Source organism: Felis catus, chromosome A1 (genome assembly GCF_018350175.1).
Source record: "Felis catus isolate Fca126 chromosome A1, F.catus_Fca126_mat1.0, whole genome shotgun sequence".
Classification (NCBI taxonomy): domain Eukaryota; kingdom Metazoa; phylum Chordata; class Mammalia; order Carnivora; family Felidae; genus Felis; species Felis catus.
In genome coordinates, this window is record NC_058368.1 from 34,426,515 (window position 1) to 34,450,195 (window position 23,681).

The 23,681-nt window shown below is 36.0% G+C and overlaps 1 long non-coding RNA gene across 1 annotated transcript in view; it reads right to left on the reverse strand.

The window, feature by feature from the left end:
* Positions 1–3,758: 3,758 nt before the first annotated feature.
* LOC123384353 overlaps positions 3,759–23,681 on the reverse strand; it is a 936,858-nt gene continuing 916,935 nt past the window's right edge. The window contains exons 9-10 of the long non-coding RNA XR_006595332.1: positions 9,896–10,100; positions 3,759–6,655 (exon numbers count right to left, since the gene is read on the reverse strand). This is a non-coding gene — a long non-coding RNA (uncharacterized LOC123384353). The remainder of the gene's footprint in view (positions 6,656–9,895; positions 10,101–23,681) is intronic.

The window sequence follows — 23,681 nt, forward strand, 5'->3', positions numbered from 1 at the left end:
TAATTTTTAATGATGCTAACAATAGCAGCAAACCAGCCTCTTGTTTTGCTTTGTTTACGTGATGTTATTTCACCATTACTTTGACAAGTGGAGTTCAGAGGGAGTTCACTCAGAGATACCACATCTTTTGGAAGATGCAAGGCTGGCACTGGAAGCCACTGGGGACATTCTGTTTCACAGTCTATATATGAACACACTTGGAACAATTTGGAATTTTCTATTTCATGTCCTGCCCCTAGCTAGCCTATTTGTTGGAACCTGTGATCAGATTATAGGAAGGTTACACTTTAACCTACATTTAATCTAAACTAAATAGATATCAGAAGCCATGTTAAGAAATTCAATTTTGTTGCTTTTAAGAGTCAGGTGAAGGGTGGGGTTTTATTTTGGTATATCAAATGTTGCTGAGCAACATAAAATTGTTTTCAATATAGTTTATATCAGTGAAGGGCAAAAGTAAGTTGTTCCTTCATTTCAAGGGGATACTTTCTATGAAATTTCCTCTGCAGATACCAGCATCTCGATGAGCAAAAGGTCAGGAAGAATTATAACAAAATGTATGTTGGAGAAAATCTTGGGGGAAAAGATATTACTCCTAAAAGGCATTTCAAAGTCTTAGGCATTGCAACCCTGTCCTTTTTAATACAGTGGTTACATTTTTTATTTTTTGGTAATAGTAAAGTACAGCTTGTCATTCTATCCTTTTCAATTATTATTCTTTCTATTGCTATTTGAGGCCAGTAACTTTACAATCCATTCTAAACTCATCTGCAATAATCATTTACAGTTGAAAAGACCTATGTTATAATCTGTTTATCACTTCTAGGCTTCATAAGGTCCTATGTGGTTTCCTTCGTACTTCCCTTATGCACCATAATGATGAAGTAACACATAAGACGTTGTGATCTTTGCAGTGTCTTTTGTTCAATCACGTGCATGAGCCACTTTTGTTGTACAGATGACAATGCCACCTTTAACTTGATTTACGTATCATTTAAGAATTACTTAGGGCAATATAACCTTTATTAAAAACCTTAGAGTGTTTTACAGAGTTCTAGAGATTCAACTTTTTCACTTATGGTGAGGTGTTTCAGGTCTTCTAGGAAAGCACTGAGGTTGCGGGGATTTGTTTTATTTTTTACACATTGCTTTAAGGAAAATCAAATCATCCATGTTACAAATAAAAACTAAGAAAAAAACTAGAAAAAAACCTATTTGCACAAAGACAGCCATGACTCTAAGATGAAATCTTTTCCATTTCGACCATGGGCATTTTTTTTTCCTTAGGGCAAATTACTGAAGTGAAATGTTAATAAAAATGTAATTGGCTATATGATAAACTGTTTTCGCTGTCTACTCTTGAATAATTTTCTTTTTTACATGGTATGTCTTCACCTTGTTTCAAACAAGGGAGAGCTATTAATCTTTCCGTTAAAAAAAAAAAAGGAGTGGTATACAAAAGGTTTAAAATACTGTATGGTATAGGGTTTGAGTGATTGCTAGCTTTTTTTTTTTTTTTTTTAGGTTAAGGGGAACAACCCTCTTCTAAACTGATGCTTGCAAGATTCTTCTTCTGTTTGGGCTATTGGAAGCCAATTCATGGCTGCATTTCTGGAGAGTATATAAAACTAACATTGTTATGTAGTTTCGCTGACAGAGGCGCACTCATGCAAAGCAAGATGGATGGGATGTCGGTTTTCTCTATCATGGGATCTCCATTTAGTGACCCAGATGAGGGCTGAGAGAACTTGTCACACAAGCATGACAGGGCCAGATATGGCTCTAAATGGAGCTCCAAATCTCATATAGATTTGAAGTTGCTGCTAGAGCACAAAATTTGTCATAAAAGACTTGTCAGTACAGAGTTCATTAAGGTAAAGGATGATAGTACTTTATCTGGACACAATTGAGCTCTCCTTTGGCGGCCAGATCTTTAGTCACAGGAGAGTCGTGTTTTGTTTTGTTTCTTTCCCTAATGGCCTTTCAAATAATTTCATTAAGACTTTCCTTGTTCTTTAATCTTAACTTAAAAGATTCTTATAGCCTTCTCCCTGTCCCTCATTTTACTCCTTTTTTTTTCCTTTGTTAAATTTGGAGGTGTGTTTGTGGTGTCTATTCACAGGCACTCGGGACTTGACTGAGTCTTGAGGTGAGGTGTTAAACCTCTCAGGGCAGAACTGTAACACTTAAGGTGAAAGACAAGGCTCTTAATCACTTGCACTGCGACTGCCACACTGAAAATTTCATGGCTGTCCCTGAATTTTCTTTTATTCAAGGTCCAGGGATCAATAAAGGTATTCAGAAACACAAGACTGTCCAGGGTTTTGCTGAAATCCCAATGTTACAAAGTCACAAAGGATTTAATTCCTAATTGCAAGTAAGTTTCTAAGAAGTTAAGCCCACTGTCTTAAAATATATTATTTTGATAGCAATTTGTAACTATTAATTTCAGCATAATTTGTAGCTACTGTATCTTTTCCGAAGACTGGTAGAGTCTTCTGGTTTGTGAGCATTTCTCTTTTTTTTTTTTTTTTCTTTTTTAAATACAAGAAACATACCCAGTTTGTTTTCAGGGTCATATTGCTCCTGCTATGTTCATTTTATTGATGGGAAAAATGAAGGAAAAGAGCAGAAAAATAAAGCGATTTTGTTCTTGCTTTAGAAAGTAAGAAAAGGACGCCTGATTTACTTTGTGCTCCTGATTCCCAGCTTAATGTAGCTAGCCTCAACTATGATCAAATGTTAAATGATATATCACAAATGTGGTCACGGTCCTTCCTGTCCCTTTTAGGACTGATGGTCATTTCTGTCAACTACTGTATTTGCTGCCAGATGTCAGCCCTCAGCGGATAGCTTTTGCTGGGAATTGCCCCTTCCCTGTGCAGCCATCATCCCATGAATGGTCTCTGTAGGGGTGGGACCCTTGGCACCAGCTCAGGCTGTCTCTAAAGAGTTGCCTCAACTTCAGAGCTACCACGGGGACCAGCTGAGGTTTCTGTGGAGATTGCATTGAGTAAAACTTCCCATTCTGCTCTGTCCAGCTTGATTTCCTTCCTTCTCCCCCAAGTGTTGGTCCCAAGAATACTCTATCTTTCTGCATCCACTTTATCCATTTAATCTCAGAATCTGCTTCCCAGGAAATCTAACCAGGGATATGATATTTCAAGTTTATGAGGTGGGGGAAACACACCAATATTTAACCTTTCAACTTTTTCCTCTCAATATTTCTGATGTACATGAAAATAATTTTTATTGCATTGTATTCAAATAGCTTTTGGCATAAAGCAATACATAGATTTACTCATAGTGTTATGAGTCAGGATCACAGCCTGGCCAGGTCCTCTGCTCAGGCCCTTGGCAAGTCTGCATTGAAGGTGTCAGGCAGGCTGGGTTCTCATCTGGAAGCAGAGTGAGGGCAGAATCTCTGTCCAAGCGCCCTCATGTTGTTGGCAGAATTTATTTAATTGCAGAGGTAGGACCTCATTGCATATTGCTTCCTCAAAGCCAGCAACAAAACACACACACACACACACACACACACACACACACACACACACACACACACAAGGAAAGAGAGAGGAAGACACTAGAGAGAGAGAGAAACACTATCTGGTGCTTTGCTTTAACTCTGAGCTTTAGACCCTCTATAAAAAGAGTTCATCTGGGGTGCCTGTGTGGCTCAGTCATTAAGCATCCAACTTTGGCTCGGGTCATGATCTCACAATTCAGGAGTTTGAGCCCTACCTCAGACTCTCTGCTGTCAGCACAGAGACCACTTCAGATTCTCTGTCCCTCTCCCTTTCTGTATTCCCCTCCCCACTGCTAGTTCTCACTCTCTCAAAACAGATAAACTTAAAAAAAAAAAAAAAAAAAGAGCTCATCTGGTTATGACAGGCCCACCCAGAATAATCTCCCTTTTGATTAAACTGTTTAGTTTGATTTTAATTACATCATCAATCCCTTCATATTTGCCATGTTCTATTGGTTAGATGCAAGTTACAGGTTCCACTACATGCAAAGAGAGAATATTATAAATAGGTGTTGGCCATCTTAGAATTTTACCAACTGCATGAAATAAAATTACATGTATTACAAAGCAAGAAGCAATGATGTTTGTTGTTACAAACTATGTTCATGTAGATAAGTATAATTTAATAGAAGGCATGCACATTTCAGTTTAGGGAGACTCAAGGTCTGAATTTTGTTTGCTGGCTCCTGACTTTGGAGCCTATTTGTTAGTCCAGGTTTTCTTTGCTTGACTCTGGATTCTTGTTTCAATTCTTCTGTGTTTCCACTCCAAGAGCAGGCAGTGCCCCAAATGTGCTTTCTATAGTCACACCTTCCCCCTACTTCTCGGTCTCAAATTTTTCTATACCCTCTATATTCTCTTACCCAAATGTCTACCTGTTTTGCTTATTACTGACTCAGAGTCTATCATTGTTTTCTAAGGAAGACTGACAAAGTTTGTTTCTATTTCCTTCTTCAAATTGACAATATAGGCACGCTTACGGTTCCTTGCATGGAAGTACATTCCTGCTGTGGTGCACTGGGGTGAGTGAGGACATTTTGATACACCACTGTAGGTGACTTGCTTTGGCCAAAGGACAGTTCTTGGATATGACAGAAGTAGAGGCCTTCAGATTGGCCTCTTGACTTCCTGCCACTCACTGTAAGAAGAATTTGCCTCACTGGGCTAGGGTGGATGTGAGAAAATCATAGTGGGTCTGAACCCAACCCATACCATGGGGTTAAACCTAGTTTACTCACACCATGAAGTAGAGACACCCGACAGAATGTATCTTAGATTGGCTGAACCATAACTGGCCTACAGTCAGGTGAGCATAAGAATAAAAGTGTGTTGTTTAAGCCGCTAAATTTTGCAATGGTTTGCTAGGCAGCATTATTGCGGCAATGGGTGAGCAAAACTATCAGATACATATGAATTTATATAAATCTACATGAAATATACATAATATACTGCATAGGTCATAATGTAGGAAAAGTATATTTAATAATTACTCCCCATACCAATCCTAACACTAGGAGGTAATGTTTTCATTTGTTATACATGTGGTTTAATGAGTGGGGTGCCTTTTCCCCCAGTAAATAAAATCTATTAACCTGTCAGATCTTAAGTCTTAACTTCTCTGTGACTCTTCCATTATTTTTTCCTAGGGATTTCTTTGGATCCCTGCAAGATTTATGGCATTACTAAGTGTTTTAGTTTTAAGTATATTGTGTTTGTTCAGTTGGGCTGAGTTTCCTTCTGTGCTCGTGGTTAACCATGGTATTAGAGCTAACATTGTCATTTCCTCTGTTTGTTCTCTAGTAAGGCACTATTGGAATAAGTGCTATTTATTCATTAGTTTATCAAATATTTATTGAGAGCCTACTATGGACAAGGCACTGTGCCAAATTCTGTTACCACTTAGTCTTCTGTGATGATAGAACTCCTCTACTCAAAACCATTTTGTTAATGACCATAGATCCCTTTACATTGTGAAATAGAGATTGCTAATGGCTATAAGACACTTTCAAATATTGTGTATCTCTACAAAATATTTTAATATATATACAGTAAAGATATAAAATTTTTAAAGGTTGCTATCGGCATAGTCAGTAATAAAGATGGATTGATATAACAAAATCATTAAGCAATAATGAAAATATAACAAAGACAACATGTATTAAGTGCTTTCTCTGTCCCCAGTACTTTTCAAAACAGTACTTGTTTTGTACTTGTACAGTACTTGTATCTGGCCACTTAATCCTTCCATTACCCTATGTTGTTGTTATCATTATCCCCATGGAGGCCAATAAAATTGCTTAAGGACATAAAATTAATAAGTTGTGGAACCAGGTTAAAATCCAATTCTAGAACAAGAAACAAACACACAGCAAATGCATATATAGAATGTATATATTACAAAGGTGACACCATAATATGGTGATGAAGAATTCAGATTTTAGAATCAGGTGACTTAGTTTCAAACTGCAGTTTTTACTTATTTGCTGTGTGACCACCAGCAAGTGAAATCAGTTAACCTCAGTCACCTCATTTGTAAAGTGAGAATAGCAGTACTTACCTAATTTTTATGTACAAATTAAGCAATATGCAAAACTCTTACAACAGTGCCTGGCAAACAAAAAAGTACTGAATACATTCTAGTAATTACTATGTCTTCACGATCTTCCCTAAACTGATGAACGAGGCAATAGTCTTTATAGGCATCACATAGACAACATAAAATAGATATGTCCATGTGAGAAATTAACCAATTATAGAGCAATGCTTGCCAACAATTGCTCTTGTGACTTTCAATGTGGGACCTCGTTCTGAGACCACGATTGTACCTTCTGGCCATAGGATTCATATTAAGACATGTTTCCTCTAAAAGTCACACTACCCTCTTGTTCTACTTCGCTTTCCATCGATCTCATGGATGATGATTGTACAGAAAATAATGAACTATGTACCAGCACTGTCGGAATCCTCAACACATTTATGTGGTAGGTATTATTATTTCCTCATTTTGCATGTAGAAAGCTAAGGAAAAAGTGATGAAATGACTTACCCAAGGGTAGAAGAAAGGGATGTAGACCATAGAATCCGTTGTGCTTATCTTCCTAAGAGGTTCATCTCTCACTCAGATTCCTCAAAATGAATTATAAAAATCAGTTCATTTTTTAAAGCATTTTTAGGTTTGTAGAAAAATTAAGCAAAAACTGCAGCATCCATAAATACCCCATGTTTCCGTCCCCTCGCCCCTCCCCCTGGCACACTTTCCCCTATTTTTGGCATCTTTTATTGGTGTGCTACATGTGTTACAATTTATGAACCAATATTGATACATTATTATTCCCCAAAATCCATAGTTTGCAACAGGGTTTGCTTTTTCTGTGGTACATTTTATGGATTTTGACAACGGTACCATGGTATCTACTGAGCACTACATATCATGAAGACTATTTTCACCACCATAAAAATCCCCTGAGCTTTACCTATTTATCCCTCTCTCACTCTTCTCTAACTCCTGGCAAGCCCTGCTCTTTTTACTGTCTCCGAAGCATTTTCTTTTCCAGAAGTCATATAGTTGGATTCATACAGCATGTAGCTTTTTCAGATTTAATTTTCTTCACTTAGCAAGATACATTTAAAGTTCCTCAATTGTGGTTTATATACACAATGGAGTACTACAGGGCAATGAGAAAGAACGAAATATGGCCCTTTGTATCAACGTGGATGGAACTGGAGAGTGTGATGCTAAGTGAAATAAGCCATACAGAGAAAGACAGATACCATATGGTTTCACTCTTATGTGGATCCTGAGAAACTTAACAGGAACCCATGGGGGAGGGGAAGGAAAAAAAAAAAAAAAGGTTAGAGTGGGAGAGAGCCAAAGCATAAGAGACTGTTAAAAACTGAGAACAAACTGAGGGTTGATGGGGGGTGGGAGGGAGAGGAGGGCAGGTGATGGGTATTGAGGAGGGCACCTTTTGGGATGAGCACTGGGTGTTGTATGGAAACCAATTTGACAATAAATTTCATATATTAAAAAAAAATAAAAATAAAGTTCCTCTATGTCTTTCTATGGCTTATTTCTATTTATCACTGAATAATATCCCATTGTATGGCTATGCCACAAATCATTTACCCATTCACCTATTGAAGAACATCTTGGTTGTTTCCAAGTTTGGGCAGTTATGAATACAGCAGCTATAACATTTGCATGCAGGTTTTCGAGTGAACATAAGGTTTCAGATCAATTGAGTAAGTATGTAGGAGTGTGAACTGCTGGATTGTATGGTAAGAGTATGTTCAGCTTTGTAAAATAAGTGAGAACTGCCTTCTAATGTGGCCATACCACTATGCACACCTCCCAGCAATGAATGAGAGTTCCTGTTTTTTCACAGCCTCCCCAGCATTTGGTGTTGTCAGTGTTTTGGGTTTTCGCCTCTCTAATAGGTGTGTAGTTGTATGTCATTGCGTTAATTTGCAATCCCCTGATGATATATGATGCTAAGAATTCTTTCATATGCTTATTTGCCATCTGTATATCTTCTTTGGCAAATTATATGTTCAAACCTTTGTCCATCTTTAGCTGAGTTATTTGTTGTGTTATTGTTGAGTTTTAAAAGCTCTTTTTATATTTTGGATAGCAATCCTTTATCAGATGTGTCTTTTGCAAAAATTTTCTCTCAGTTTGTCATCTGGATTTTCATTCTCAGTGTCTTGTGCAGAGCAGAAATTTTTAATCCTGATGAAATCCAACTTATCATTGTTTTCTTTCATGGCTCATACTTTAGATGCTATATTTAAAAAGCCATCACCCAATCCAATGTCTTATAGATTTTCTCCTGTGCTATCTTCTATATTCAGTTTTGCAGTTTACATTTAGATCTGTGAACCATCTGAGTTGACATTTTTGAAAAATCTAATATCTAATTCATTTTTTGCATGCAGATGTTCAGCTATTCTAGCACCTTTTGCTGAAAACACTATTGTTTCTCCATTAAATTTCTTTTGATTCTTTCAAACTGAATTTTTAATCATAAATATAGACCATAATTTAAGCTAAATCATATCCAAAATACTCTTTAAATTTAATGAATGTCCATCTAGCTGTTTTGTATGATGCATAACAGATATAATTTAATTTCTATAGATTTTTATTAATGTGGGGAAAATATAGATGCTTCAATATTGGTATTGTAGCAGTTACATATGGAAAAAAGTAAATGTACATCTCTATCCCAAAGACCAGAATAAATCCTGGAAATATTAATTAGGTGTGATTTTTTAAATAATTAGGATGAAGCCCATAAACCTACTTTAAGTATGAAAAATATAGTAACAGTTTCAAATAATTATTGCCCCATATTTATGGCATATTTGTTTAACATTTATTAAGATCCTATGGTATGCAAGTTGCTCTGCTAAAAAGGCAGGTGAGAGGTGATGACTTTTTTTTTTTAAGAAAATAGAGTCTCTTTTCCCATAAAGTTTTACAAGCTAGTGAGGGAAACACACTGACTTAAAATCGTACAAATATGTCTTGGAGGTATATAAAGTTTAGACAGTATCGATGGGGAATGCAGAAATGCAACTTTCTTCATTTTTCTATGATCAAATTTATTTTTCTATCAAATCTCCATTCTTTCCAATGCAGAAAAGTGAAGTACTTATATCTGGGTAAATTATTTACTTAGCGTTTTTCTTTTTACCTTGAATTAATTTCAAGGTTTTTAGTCCTACTTTCTTCTTTCCATAGAGTAGATTCTTAGATAGGGGCATGGGAAATCATTACCTATGATCTTATATAATCCCATCAGTCCTGGTACCCTCTGAGCCCTCTGGTCCCTCCTTGATCCCCAGTTTACTGTTCTCTTTACTACCCTCTGCTAACATCCGTGAAGTCCATCAGCTAACTTATGAGCTCCAAGGAACACTGAGATAAATCGAAGGAGGCTAGCAAAAAGAATATATATATTACCAACTTGCTCGCTTCTCTGTATATTGCTCTGTTAACATCGCTCTGTTAAGAGCCCAGAAAGGTACGAGAGGCTAGACACATGTAACAGAGGAACCTGTTTTCCAATGAGGAATCAAGAAAGGCTTCCTTGGGAAATTTTGGCTTCAACAAGCATCTGAAGAATAAGTGTTATCTAGTCCAAAAACGAGAGGAGAGGGACATACACAAAATTCTAAGAGAGAGAAAGTATGGCACATGCAAAGGAAAAAAGAAAAGTCCTTGGGTTTAGAATATAAAATTTGGCGTGTGACCTTGGGGTTTTATGTGAGCAAGCTGAGAATACAAAAGTCTCCATATTTCCTTTAGAGAGCTTTGAACAACACAGACACTTTTAGATCACATTAGTCTGTTGGCCTCCTTACCTTTTCATCAATAACTAATCTGCTGTATACAATTAATCAGGACTTGGTTCCAACTCTCACATGTTAACAAACATATTTGGGAAGTGCTCTCTTATGGTAGGTTAATACAGGTCTCTCAAAGCACAACATTTAATCTTCAAATTATAGAAGGTCTTTCTGAAAGTGTTATTCAAAGTATCAGTTTATGAGCTTCTCGATTGTATACCTGTAAACCAAAAAAAGCAACACTTGAACAATCACTCAAGGATGCTTGTCTACATTATCAGTGTACAGCTAGCCAAAACAGGACCCTTAAGTATAACACAGCCAAGTTATCAACATCAGAGCACATTAGCTGGGCTGGTAAATAAAATAATATCTTTGACTACTATTGCATAATAGCAACCCAACATATAGCCTCATCAATGAGAGTTCAGACTTTTCCTAACATTAGTGAAATATTTTGACATAGAGAACTAATTTTAACCTAAAAAAACATGTTAATTATACTGTCTTTAATTCAAAAGCCAACTACTTAAAAAAAAAGAAAACTTTCTTTTTAAGCACTCTATTGAATGGATCTTAGGAAATTGATGCTTTGCTATGCTGTATTAGCAATCATGACTAGAAAGAGCTAAGAAAACTTACAGAAAATATAATGTTTTATTCCAAGAGGAATCTGGGCACTGAAAGACTGTAGCTTTTAAAAAACATATAAAAATAAATAATCCTTTGTAATTTTTAATTACCTTCATTTGAATTTAACACTTTCCTTGGTGTTCTCATTCCTGCTACAGTCTCTCTGAAGCTGAAATATAATTAATGGTCTTATTCATGCATTTCATATGTTTTCATTGTGCAAATACAGCCCTAAAGTTCCTAATTAGATGAATATGGTCTTTCCAAGTGGTGAATTTGGAATGGCTCTTCTGTTTGCGATGGCATTATAATTCCTAATAATAATAGTAGCCATAATCACCACATTATTCAATACTGCTATGTAACTCTTTTTCGTGACATCAAATAGTCTCACTTTTCCAAATTCCTTTCTACACAAAAACATTTATATTTTTACTGCCAACCATATTAGACCATGTATTTGAAACATTGCTTTTCTAGGACTGATGCCTGCATGTCATTATCATCTTGTGTCCTTGTCCCTAATAAATGTTTCCCTGTGGGGACCACATGGCACTCAAAGCTGCCTGCAGTCTTTCCAGGAGGCAAATAATTAGCCACAAAATAATTCATTTCCAGAGGGAATTCAAATTAGCTACATTCTCATGCATCTCTCTATGAATTTCATGTAAGCCAAGTCAACCTACTTCAGTTTGGACTTAATTCTGAGCTTTCTGTTGCTGGTAGATAGGAGAGCTTTAGGCAAGAAGGATGATCTTACCGTGGAATCAGGTAGATCCATCCATGTTTACTGATTTTGTCTTAAAAACTGTTAAAGTGCAAACTGATAGTTACCAGAGGAGAGGTGTGTGTGTGTGTGTGTGTGTGTGTGTGTGTGTGTGTGTGTGTGAAATGGGTGAAGGGGATTAAGGAGGGGACTTGCGATGAGCACTGGGTGTTGGATAGGAGTGTTGAATCACTCTGTTGTATACCTGAAACAAATATTACACTGTATGATAACTGGAATTTAAATAAAAACCTTGAAAAATTAAGCTACTTACATTAACTTTTAAAGACAAAGAGCCCATCAGATTAACTTATGGACCCATTATGTACACAGTTATACTCACAAGTAGTCAAATGAAATATATAAATATGAATTATAGATAGAAATAAACTCTCATGTGAGTTGATGTCTGCCTCTCTTATCGGTGGGCTAATTTGGTATCTAAATCTGTTTCTTCTGCCCTCTTCATAAAGCTCCATGTTTTTCATGTCAATTCTACTGGCTAAATTGATCTTCTCTTTTCTCCAGAAACTGCCTACGGTAGGATGTACCGTAGCACCTCTTCTATGCTCCCTCTGAAGTTGATGGATTGATATTTATTACAATTATTACTAGGTTTGCACTCTTCAAGAACCCATTCGTCTCTCTTTTTCTTTTTCCCCTTTAAACTGTTCTTTGTAGACTAAATTTCCCTACCCTTGGCCATGCGCACACCACACACTCTTTACCACCTTGCATTCTACTCCTGCTATTGAGCTCTTATATACCCCTCAGGTGCTTTGGATCTTATATCGTGAACTTTTTCCTTACATCCCCAGCTTCTTTGCTGAGGAAATACTCCCTTTATGATGTATTCTGATGCCTTGTGTCTTTCTGAAGCTTTCTCTCTCTCCCTCCGTGTTGTGAGAGAAATTATTTATCTAGCCCACAAGAAAATCTATTTTTTGGATAGGAAACAGCTAACTTGTGTGTAGTTCCACAGAGAAGACAGTTCTCATCAAGAAACTAAGAAAATCCTTTATTTATATGTTCTCTGTTTCTTTAAATCAAAGTAGCCATATATCAAAGGCCGATGGCTGGCAGAGAACAGGAGAAACACTTTCTCAGCACTTTTATCTTTAACTCACTACTGTCCATTAAATAGAAGTTATATAATTATAATGTAAGCTATAACACAATGGATAATCACAACTATATAAGAATAATGCAAATTAAGCTGCACTTGATAAAAATAAGGTAGTGGACCTCAAATCCTCGAATTCAATGTTTTCTGTTATACTTTCACTAACGTTCTTTTGGTTTTATTTTAATGAACTTCTCTCTCTCTCTCTCTCTCTCTCTTTCCCTTAGATAAACCTACAGGCAAAACAGCGCTGGAAGCTTCAATAACCACTGCATGAAGTTTAACTAATTAAAAGAAAATTTCAGGGAGAGCTGCAATTACCACACAAGGAATGAATTTCTGTCATTAAAAATGTCCGTGTGATCAAAATGTCTTGGGGCTTCTGGCTGGCTCAGTTGGTTAAGCATCCAACTTCAACTCAGGTCATGATCTCGCACGCTTATGAGTTTGAGTCCTGCATCAGACTCACTGCTGTCAGTACAGAACCTGCTTTTTATCCTCTGTCTCCCTCTCTCTCTCCTCCTCCCCTGCTCACAGTCTCTTTCAAAAATAAACATTTAAAAATTATTAAAAAATAAAATGCCTTATTGTCTGCCTTCCTTCTCCTCTTTCCCTCTCTCTTCCTCTCCATCTTTTACCCCTTAAGTGTGGAAGTCATGAATGTTCTTCACAGTACCTCCAGTGTTCATTCTTACAGTCACATGCAGAGTAGAATGGCTTGTCTCTATGTTCTTTGAAGTTTGCAGTGGCTCTGAGACCTGCTTTGGCCATGTCTAACTTCTGGATATACCTTCAAGAGCCACTGGGAGAGTTTGCCACATACTCTTTCTCTCTGTTAATGCAATGGGGAAGAAAACCACTCAAAATGGTAGCTTGTCCATGTGCTCTGGCTGTGGAATGATGCTTTGAGCAAAGGCTTCAATTTGTCTTTAATGAGTAAAAATCAAGACGACACTGAAAGAAGGAAATTAAAACAACTCATAATGCAAACACCAGAGATAATCATTATTGATAATACATTTTGTAAGTTTTGTAAGTCACACAATCTGTGTGTGTGAGTGTGTATGGACATATTTTGTGTGTGTGTTTATGTATGTATGTATGTATGTATATATGCATATATATATATATATATATATATATATATATATCTTATATAACCCATACAAAGAATAATAACGTAATATCATAAAGGCTTGCTTTTCTATGTATGAAGAGCATCCTTTCAAGGAAGTAAATGTTCTTCTATTATATAACACAAATAAAGTGAGGTTTTGCATCATATGAATATATTTTGATATATTTTAATGGTTATTCTTGTTTTTTTTAATGTATTCAGTTATCGTCAAACAATTTGGGATAATAAACACCTTGTGATAAGTATCCTAGCTTCAAAATATTTGCACAAAACATAATTATTATCTCTGAGGATAAATATCTACCTGTAGAATTTCTGAGTCAATGCATATACCAAATGGTGTTTTCTTAATAGGTAAACACAACATTTTTGAAAATCTAAAATTTTACCCTTATACCAACTACATGAGGTTTTAAGATTTCCTACAATCTTACTAAAAACAGAAATCTTTATCTTTTTTTAATATTTATTTTTGATATATATATACACATATATATGTATACATATACATACACACACATATATATATACACATATATGTATACATACACACACATATATATACATATATATACATATATATATGTGTGTGTGTATATATATATATATATATATATATATATATATATATATAAAGGGAGAGGGAGAGAGAGAGAGAGAGAGAGAGAGAGCGAGCACGAGTGGGGGAAGGGTGGAGAGAGAGGAAGACACAGAATCTGAAACAAGCTCCAGGCTCTGAGCTGTCAGCACAGAGCCTGACGTGGGGCTTGAACTCATGACCTGAGCTGAAGTTGGACGCTTAACCGACTAAGTCACCCAGGTGCCCCAAAACAAATCTTTCATAACTATTACCAATTTTACTAATGGAAAGTTTTAGAGTATGGAATTTATTTGGATTTATTTAGCATATGCATTTTTACATTTTTATTTTTCACTTGTCTACTAGGTTTAATATAACTATAGACATCATTTTCAGGCCACAAGCCTATAAGATTAAACTTTATTTCTCTGAGAAAGAAAATATTGAACTATTGTGGAAATGAAGATACTTAGTCATACAATCTGTATGCTGATACAATACACACTGTCAACTTCTCCCTTTAGGCTATAAAATTAAGATACAATATAAATTGTGTTTTCACTAAGATACCTTTTAACTGTCTCCAAGAGATTTTCTGAAGACAAAATAGGCTTACATTTTTATGATTGCTGATAAAGTAGCATCACATTTTTATTTGATCAAAACTAGTATTGAATTTATCAAAGCAAACTGAATTTGTTTGAACTCTTCACGATAAATTCGATTTGTTTTAATTTTTTATAATTGAATTTTAGTAATGTCAAACTATTTTCTCTCTAGAGAATAGAACCATGACTACAAAACTCTGACAGGGTCCTTTCAGAATCTGCAAAGCAGCTCATTTTCACTAAACAAGTAGGTATAGGACCAAGTCAGTTATCAAAACGACTGATTTTTGACAATGATTTGTCTGAGTTCTAGGTGATAATTGTCTGACTCCTTTTCTACTTATGGATATGATTAGAAATAGAAAATGTGAGTTTGAGAAAAATTTAAAAGATGAAGTAAATTTAGGTAATTGCAAATCTATTTGCAAACCTATTTTGGGCAAGATACATGAAATAAAGACACAGGTCGTCAAAACCTTGGTTTGAGCCATGAGTAAAAGAAAAAGGGTAGGAGACCCGTTTAAATTAGGAGATACAGCCAGGTTCTCAGATCTGTAGCCTGGTCAAAAGATAACAGTGCAGAAATAAAATTAATTTCAAGATTATTTACTTGAATTAATCAAATTTCAGGAATGGGATTTTCCTTCCCACTTTCTTTTCAGAACACAGCTATGATAATACATCTGTCACACTTTACAGCACTACCCTAGCTTTAGTCCAGCACATTTCTTTGGCGGTTTTCATCTCCTTTTCTGTCGATTCTGTGCTACAATGCAAGAAATGACATCTCTCAGGAAAGGATCTGCCTCAAAATTAAAGCAGAGGAAGAAATTGACTGGGCCGAGCCAAATCCTCTCTTGCAGATGCAGAGATGCAGAGATGCAGGCCATGCAATGACTGTTCCAGATCAGCATATATGCCTTTAGTCAGGAAGGTGGGATTGCTATTTCATACCCAAGCAAATCTTCCAAAATTGTCACACAGAAAGGTGAAGTATTTTTTATTCTACCTGAAAGTCGAAAATATACTTTCTACCAAGGGCAATGAATCAGAATCGACAATAGGAGAGCTATTGTCAACTTCTTTAGAGTAATAACAAACTCTTAACCAAACCCCTCCCCCCCAAAAAAAAAATTAGGAGAGGAAGCTTCACATTTCTTTTCATTAACCTTGTTAAAATTTAGATGTTGAAGCATCCATGAGAGAATGATATGTGAGAATTAAAATAATTATCTAAGAAAAATTACAACTAGGGAAAATGTCATCATGGGTGTATTAGTCCAGAAAGTAATAAACTATAGTGAAGTAACAAGCAACTTGCAGCTCTTAATAAACTAATGTAAGTTTATCTCTCACTCGCACAGAATCTACCATAGTCCGGGCATCTGGTCTCCATGTGCTAACTCTGAGATCCAGGATGCTTCAATTGTGGCTACATCCCTCCACAAAGCCCAGAGCAGGGGAATCTGAACGGCATTTCCTCTGTCCATCATGGACATGAAGTACATTTTTACTGCTCATATTTCATTGGCTGAAGCTAATTACTTGGCCTCATCTAAACTCAAGAAGGTGATAGTATAGTTTTTTTATGTGTAAAAGATGAATAAATAGGAAACAATTTGTGATATCCAGCATAATGTCTGTCAAAGTGTGAATATCTTGTTTAATTATAATGAAGGTTTATGCATTTATAAAAATCTCAAGTTTTCATGTCTATATATATATATATATATATATATATATATATACATATATACACATATATATGTATATATAAAACAAGTGGAATCATATGCTAAAATGTCAATAGTGATTCAATGATTTCTTGATGGAGTAATTGTTTTTACTTCTTTTATTTTTGAGTTATTTTGGCACAGCATTTTATAATTTTTCAATCATAAACATGTATAACTTTATTCACATACAGTTAGAATGTATATTTTATTATACATGTGTGTCTATGTGTATATATAGAGTGAAATATTTTTTTTTATTTTCTTCTCTATGCTTTATTTACTAAATATGAATGTGAACAAATACTTCTGAATACATGTTTCGGATTTATTCTGGAAAATTGCCCTTCAAATACATAGTGGTCTGAAAAAATTGTAATTTTTTCAATCAACGGCATACTTAATTCATTGATTTGTTCAGTTAATATTTATAAAGGTCTCCCTTGTACCAGGCACTATTCCAATACTGAGGATTTGAAATTGGGGGAAAAATTAGGAGTCCCTATAGAATTTATATTCTGGTGAGAGAAGGACATAAAATAGATGAGAAAAATCAGTAAAAATATATAGGATGCTAAAAGTGCTAAAGAAAGAAATAAAACAGGTAACAGAGAAGTGCAGAGGTGAAAGAGGGAGGGAATTCAATGTTAAATAGTATGATGAGAGAAGAAGACCTCTTCATTAAGTTGATTTCTGAGTAAAGAATTTAAGATTATGAGAAAGTCAGGCCATTTAGATGTCTGTGGAGAGAGCATTCTAGACAGAAAGACCAACAAGAAAAAAATGCCCTAAGGCAGAACATAAGTAAGTGTTCTAGGAATAGGAATGAGGCCAATAAGGACAGAGAGGAAAAAGCCAGGGGAAAGTCATAGAATTAGAGGTCAGAGAGGTCAGGCATGTGGCCGTATATTCTCTGGGATCTTGTAAGCCATGACAATGAGTTCGGCTTTTTGAGTTGGAAAGTCATGGGAGAGTTGTAAACAGAACAAGAGATCATATGTATTCTGGGTCACTCTAGCTGCTGTGTGCAAACATATGTTAAAGAGGGCCGAGGGCAGAAGCAGGGAGATCAAGAGCAAGAATCGAGATATGAGACCATGCTCTCTCCAACTAAAATGGTAGCAATGGAGGTGGAGAGAAAAGATTATTGATTTGTTTTGAAGACAAAGTCAAAAAGATTTTGGGGACATATCATACTTGGAATGTGAGAGAAAGACTTGTTCACCTGAAAAATAGAATTCCTCACCACATAGAAGGGGAAGACCGCCAAAGCAGGTTTGAGGCATAAAGTCAAGAGGTATTATGTATATGTGAAGTTGGAGTCCTTAACAAAATAATCAAGTGAAGTGTTTAAAAAGCAGCTAAATACACTCGTCTGCAGTTTCAGGAGAGAATTTCCCTGAAACTATAATAATAGAATGAATTAATGCTTATAATGCACTTATTATATACCAGGAACTATTTTTTTTCTAATATATGTATGAATTATTTATTTCATACAAAATTCTCATTAGGTTAAGTACTATTACTATCAACATTTTATAGTGAGGAAACTGAGTCATAAAGAAGTTAAGTATTTGTTTCAAGGGCAAAGAGCTAGTGATACATAGTGAGAGTCTGTGTGTCTATTAAGCATGCTTCCTTCCTCTCTTGACAACTAATCATCATATAACTAGTATTTAAAGGCATAAAACTGGGTGAGATCCCCAAGAGTCAGGAGATAATGGAAGAGGTCCAAAGACTTAGCCCTAGAGCCTTCCAGAATTAAGAGTTCTTAACTCTTGAGTTGCGAAAAATATCACCCCAGACAGTGGGAAAAGAGCATCTTATAATGAAGAAAACAAGAAGGTTGTGCTGCCTTGGAAATAAAGATGTATTTCAAGGAGAAGGGTGTCATGAATTTAAAAAAAAAATGCTGATAGATCAAATAAGAAAGGCTTTAAACTGATGTTTGAACTTAGCAACATGGAGGACATTGGGAAGCTTGACAAGATTCATTCCAGTGAAGGGACAAGAGTGAACCTCAGAGGTAGAGGAAATGACAGGGAAACTAGGCAATTTTTAAAAGACTTCTGTAAAATAGAAAAGTAGGGAGGTAAGTAGATGGGATGGTGGGATCAACAAAGGGATTTTTGTTTGTTTGTTTGTTTGTTTGTTTGCTTTTAAGGTTAGAATAATAAGCCACTGTCTTGCACTCTCCTGAGGTAGAGTGTATAGAAACAGATACAAGGAGGTGTTAGGAATGAAGGAAATTATCATCCTATTTTGTATATTATCTCAGTGAATGAGAAGAACTTGTCTAAGTCAGAGGTGAAGATATAGGAAGACAAATACATGGGCAAGAGAACAAACTGGGATATCTCCTGTCAGATCTGCAAGAACATTGGGGTCAATGTCACTCATGGTAGGAGCAATACAAATTAACTCTACTCAGAGCTGCCCTTAATATCTAACAGATGAGCCAAAACCCAAATGTTTGACCATACTCTGTGTTAGGGCAATGCCAGGAAAGAGACAAGCTCTTTGATACACTGGCAGTAGGAATAAAAAATGGTACAATCCTCGTAGCAAGGAATTTAGAAATACTATGAAAACATATATGCATTTAGCAAACCCACTTCTGGGAAAAATTGCCACATCATGAAAAAGCTCATGTGTATGGTTATTTTGTTATGGTACAATTTGTAAGTACAAAAGTTTGGAAATAACCCACATGTCTATGAGTACAGGACTAGTTGAGCAATCCACAATTCATCCACATACCAAAATGCTCTGCAGGCTTAAACATGGGTGAAGAACATTTTTCCACAGCCAGGTTTTAAAGTAATTAGCTTGTATTCCCTTCTAGTCTCTTTATGACTTCCCTCTCTCCCCTGCACTGTCGCTCCCCACCTTCATTCTCCTTCCTTCCAACTGCCAAAGCAAAATTTGCACTTGTGAAAAGTTAAACAGGCGAGGTGGTCTTTATTTAAGGCTATTGTGATAGCAGAGAGATGTTGGCCTCCATGGAAACAAGCAGCTAGAGAGTATTTAAGAGCTGAGGTGGGAAGCTCATAGGCCATCTGTATTTGCCTATCAACCTTACCCAGAGGAAAAGTCAATTTTCTCTTACCTTCATGATGGGAGATAGTTTTACAACTTGAAGCAAGCAAGGTGTTCCTGCCCTCATATAGAAACCTGGAGGTAATGCCTCTTCTTTGATGGTTACATTTCAAAGGGATGGCTGCCAGGTCCTTAGAGAGACCCTCCTGAACTTTAGTAAAGCTGGCAAAGGATTTTTTAAAAGATTTACCTCTTAAAGGAGTGGAGGAAGAATTTACAATTAAAGTTTTCTAAAGTAAATACCCTAAGAAAAGGAATTTTAGGTGCTTAGAGTCAAGAAAAAGGCTCTCTGAAGTTTAGACAAGTTGATGGAAACATTCAGGCCCACTTGGTCCCTCCTGCCTTCCCCACTCCTTCTCCTTCCCCTTCCTCCCTCCCTCCCTCCCTCCCTCCCTCCCTTCCTTCCTTCCTTCCTTCCTTCCTTCCTTCCTTCCTTCCTTCCTTCTTTCCTTCCTTCCTTCCTTCCTTCCTTCCTTCCTTCCTTCCTTCCTTCCTTCCTTCTTTCCTTCCTTCCTTCCTTCCTTCCTTCCTTCCTTCCTTCCTTCCTTCCTTCGAATATTTATTATCCCATCTTTTTAAAATCTATCTTGATGTACACATAGATGACTTTCGGCTGCTATATCTGGTGCTCACCAACAATCTGAAGGCTGATGACTGAGGGTCTATATTAATGAAAGCTTTTTTACAACTTTCATTACAGGACCAGTCCTGATTTAAAATACTAATATTAGCAATAGAAGAAACCTTCCGTAAGAATAACAAGAAAGGAAAACTAAATTCCTCTTATTTTCATTTGAATTTTTGTTTATGTGAACAGATGTGTTTAATTTATTCAGATAACTATGTAATCTTGAGATATATCCAGAGGGTTCAAGAATCATTTCACCCCTCCATTCTTTATAGATATCCAAATAAGATGGGGGGGGGCAGAGAAAGATGAATGGTTGAATTTGTAAGTTTCTTTAATATTTATTAAAAATGTTGGCACTATACCAGGTATAATTGATCAATATTACCTTCTGCTTATTCTTAGGCTAAGTGTTCAAAATTAATTGTGGAGATATTAGGATAAAATCCACGTAACACAGAGAAGGAAGATGCATTATGTAAGCCTAACCCATATGTCAGACTTTTAAAGAATAAAGTAATTGTATGAGCTTAATTTTCAAGTTTTACAATTTTCTTTTGTCTCCTAAAAATCATTTCTGGCCCTGCCTCTAATGGAAATCCTTAACAGATATATCAAAACATCTTCTCTGCCATATTATTTTTTTCATAAAGGTCAATAAAAAAGATAAACAATTTAAGTGCAGAATTTATTTTTAAGTTGCTGAGAAATAAAATTGCTAAGAAGTCATGATATTATACTTTTCATCTGTCCAACCAACTTTTTAATTTTTTTAAGTGTCACTTAAAAACAGTAAGGAAAGGGGTGCCCGGGTGGCTTGGTTGGTTAAGCGTCTGACTTTGGCTCAGGTCATGATCTCGCGGTCCGTGAGTTCGAGCCCCGCGTCGGGCTCTGTGCTGACAGCTCAGAGCCTGGAGCCTGTTTCAGGTTCTGTGTCTCCCTCTGTCTCTGCCCCTCCCCTGTTCATGCTCTGTCTCTCTCTGTCTCAAAAATAAATAAAATGTTAAAAAAATTAAAAAAAAAAAACAGTAAGGAAAGTGATAGCTTTTGTTTCATATTGAGTTAAATTTACCTGAATAAAAAGGGCAAGCCCTTACCTTTCTGCATAGCTAATTTGAAGAAAGGACTCAGAAAACAAAGTCAGATATATACTGAGTGTGGGTCTCTCAATATTTGCTGCCTTTATTTATTTATTTTATTTTTTATTTTTTTATGTTTATTTATTTTTCAGAGAGACAGAGTGTGAGCCAGGAAGGGGCAGAGAGAGAGGGAGACACAGAATCCAAAGCAGGCTACAGACTCTGAGCTGTCAGCACAGAGCCAGACTCAGGGCTCGAAATCACGAGCTGTGAGATCACAACCTGAGTTCAAGTTGGACGTTCAACAGAATGAGCCACCCAGGCACCCCAATATTTGCTGCCTTTAAAATGTAACGAACCTATAGCAAGTAAATTACTGAAATGACATTAATTTATTCTACAGAATAAAATTAATATGTAGTTAACAAAATAGAAATAACATGAACGGGCAAACACAACCATACATTTTAAAACAATGGTATTGTCTTGTTGTTTTCTTGTGTCCAAATAAAAACAAGGTTTATTAATTTAATATGAAAAGCTGATGTGCGTGTGTGCACACGCACACACGTTAAATGCTTTAAAAAAGAAAAACTCCATGGGGCATGTGCAGAATATCTTTTTTAGTACTTAGAAATTACACATATTTAGCGAACACAGAAGTCACTGTTAGGGAGCACCTATTAGCCAATGATGAGATCATTAAGCATCAAAAAGAATAATGAATGCAACTGATTGAAACACATTGACTAAAAATGAAACAAACCAACATTGCTGTTCTGGGTTAAAATTGGATAAATAGAAGTGGCAACTTAATGCAATGTGCAATCCTTGATGTCATAGAATTTAAATGGCCGCAAAGTCTTTGCCCTTCCTTCCATCAAGAAGTGAAGTGTATTTCTTTTCCCTTGAACTTAGGTTGGCCTTGTGAATTGCTTTGCACAACAGACCGCAGTAGAAGTGAGGTATCGGTGGTCAGGCAAGGCTTTTGGCTTGAATTTCAGTTTCTTCAGCCAAGAACCTTCTGCCTTTGCTCTTGGATCCCAGCTGCCATATTATAAGAAAATCCAGGCTAGACTCTCAAATGATTAATGACCACATAGAGAAATGAAGTGAGAGGCTATTTTAGATGTTCCAATCTCAGCTAAACTGCCAGGTGAATGCAGCCATATGAGTGAACTCAGTCCGTGTCAAGGAGAGCAAATGGACAAGTCACGAGCCTCACCCAAATCTCAGATCAATGGAATCATGTGAAATAATAAATCACTGTTGTTTTAAGCAACTAAAATATTTTAGTGTAGCAAGAGATAACAAAACATCTTTGATATCCTATTCCAACAAAGCAAAAATAGTTCTCAACAATATTGTTCTGACAGTGGGTTAATCTGAATATAGACTGGATATGGGGAAACAATATTTAAAATTTAAAATTTGGGTGCTTGTTATTGGTATGGATATGTAGGAGAATATCTTTATCCTTAAGAGATATTTGAAAATTTAGTATTTGAATTTAGTATTTAAGTGTGCTACTGTATGGACTTATTTCCAAATAGTTCAGCCAAGAAGAGGGGAAATATAGATACATATATTGAGAAAAAAAGAAAATGTGCCAAAATTTCATAAATTGAAGATTCTAGGTGAAGATTGTGAGGATATTCAAATTTCTTTTTAGTTAATTTACTTATTTTGAGAGAGAGACAGAGAGAGAGACAGAGAGAGAGAGAGAGAGAAAGTGTGAGTGGAGGAGAGGGGCAGAGGGAGAGAGAAAGAAAATCCCAAGCAGGCTCTGCACTGTCAGCACAGAGCCTGATGCAAGGGTTCCATCTCAGGAACCACAAGATCATGACCTGAGCTGAAATCAAGAGTCAGAAGTTTAATATACTAAGCCACCCAGGTTCCCTGAATATTCATTCTACTTCTCTTTATTCTAAAGTTTTTAATGTTTTCAAAATAAAAAAGTAGAAACATATGAATGAAAAATGAATAAATGAACATATATTAGCATATATGTAATGTTAGAGAACTTCTTTCTCAGTGAGTCCTTTTTTCACATCTCATTTAGAATTCTGTATAGTATTCTCACCAGACATTCCATATTGCCCTTCCCTGGTTTATTTTTACCTGATAAAAGTTATGGCCACGTGAAAATCTAGACATTTTTACATATTGTTATTATGAAAGTATTTATTTGCCATTCACTTATATATCGTCTGCATCCCTCACTCTGCAATTTAAGAAACAAATAATAGAATTAATTGATAGAAAGTGGGCTATCTTGAATTTTTTTGCAACCAGAAAGATTAGTCCTTGACAAAAACAAAGTACTGTATTTAAAAAAAAAAATGTTTATTTACTCTTGAGAGAGAGAGAGAGAGTAGGAGAGGGGAGGGGGTGGGGGTGGGGGTTGGTTG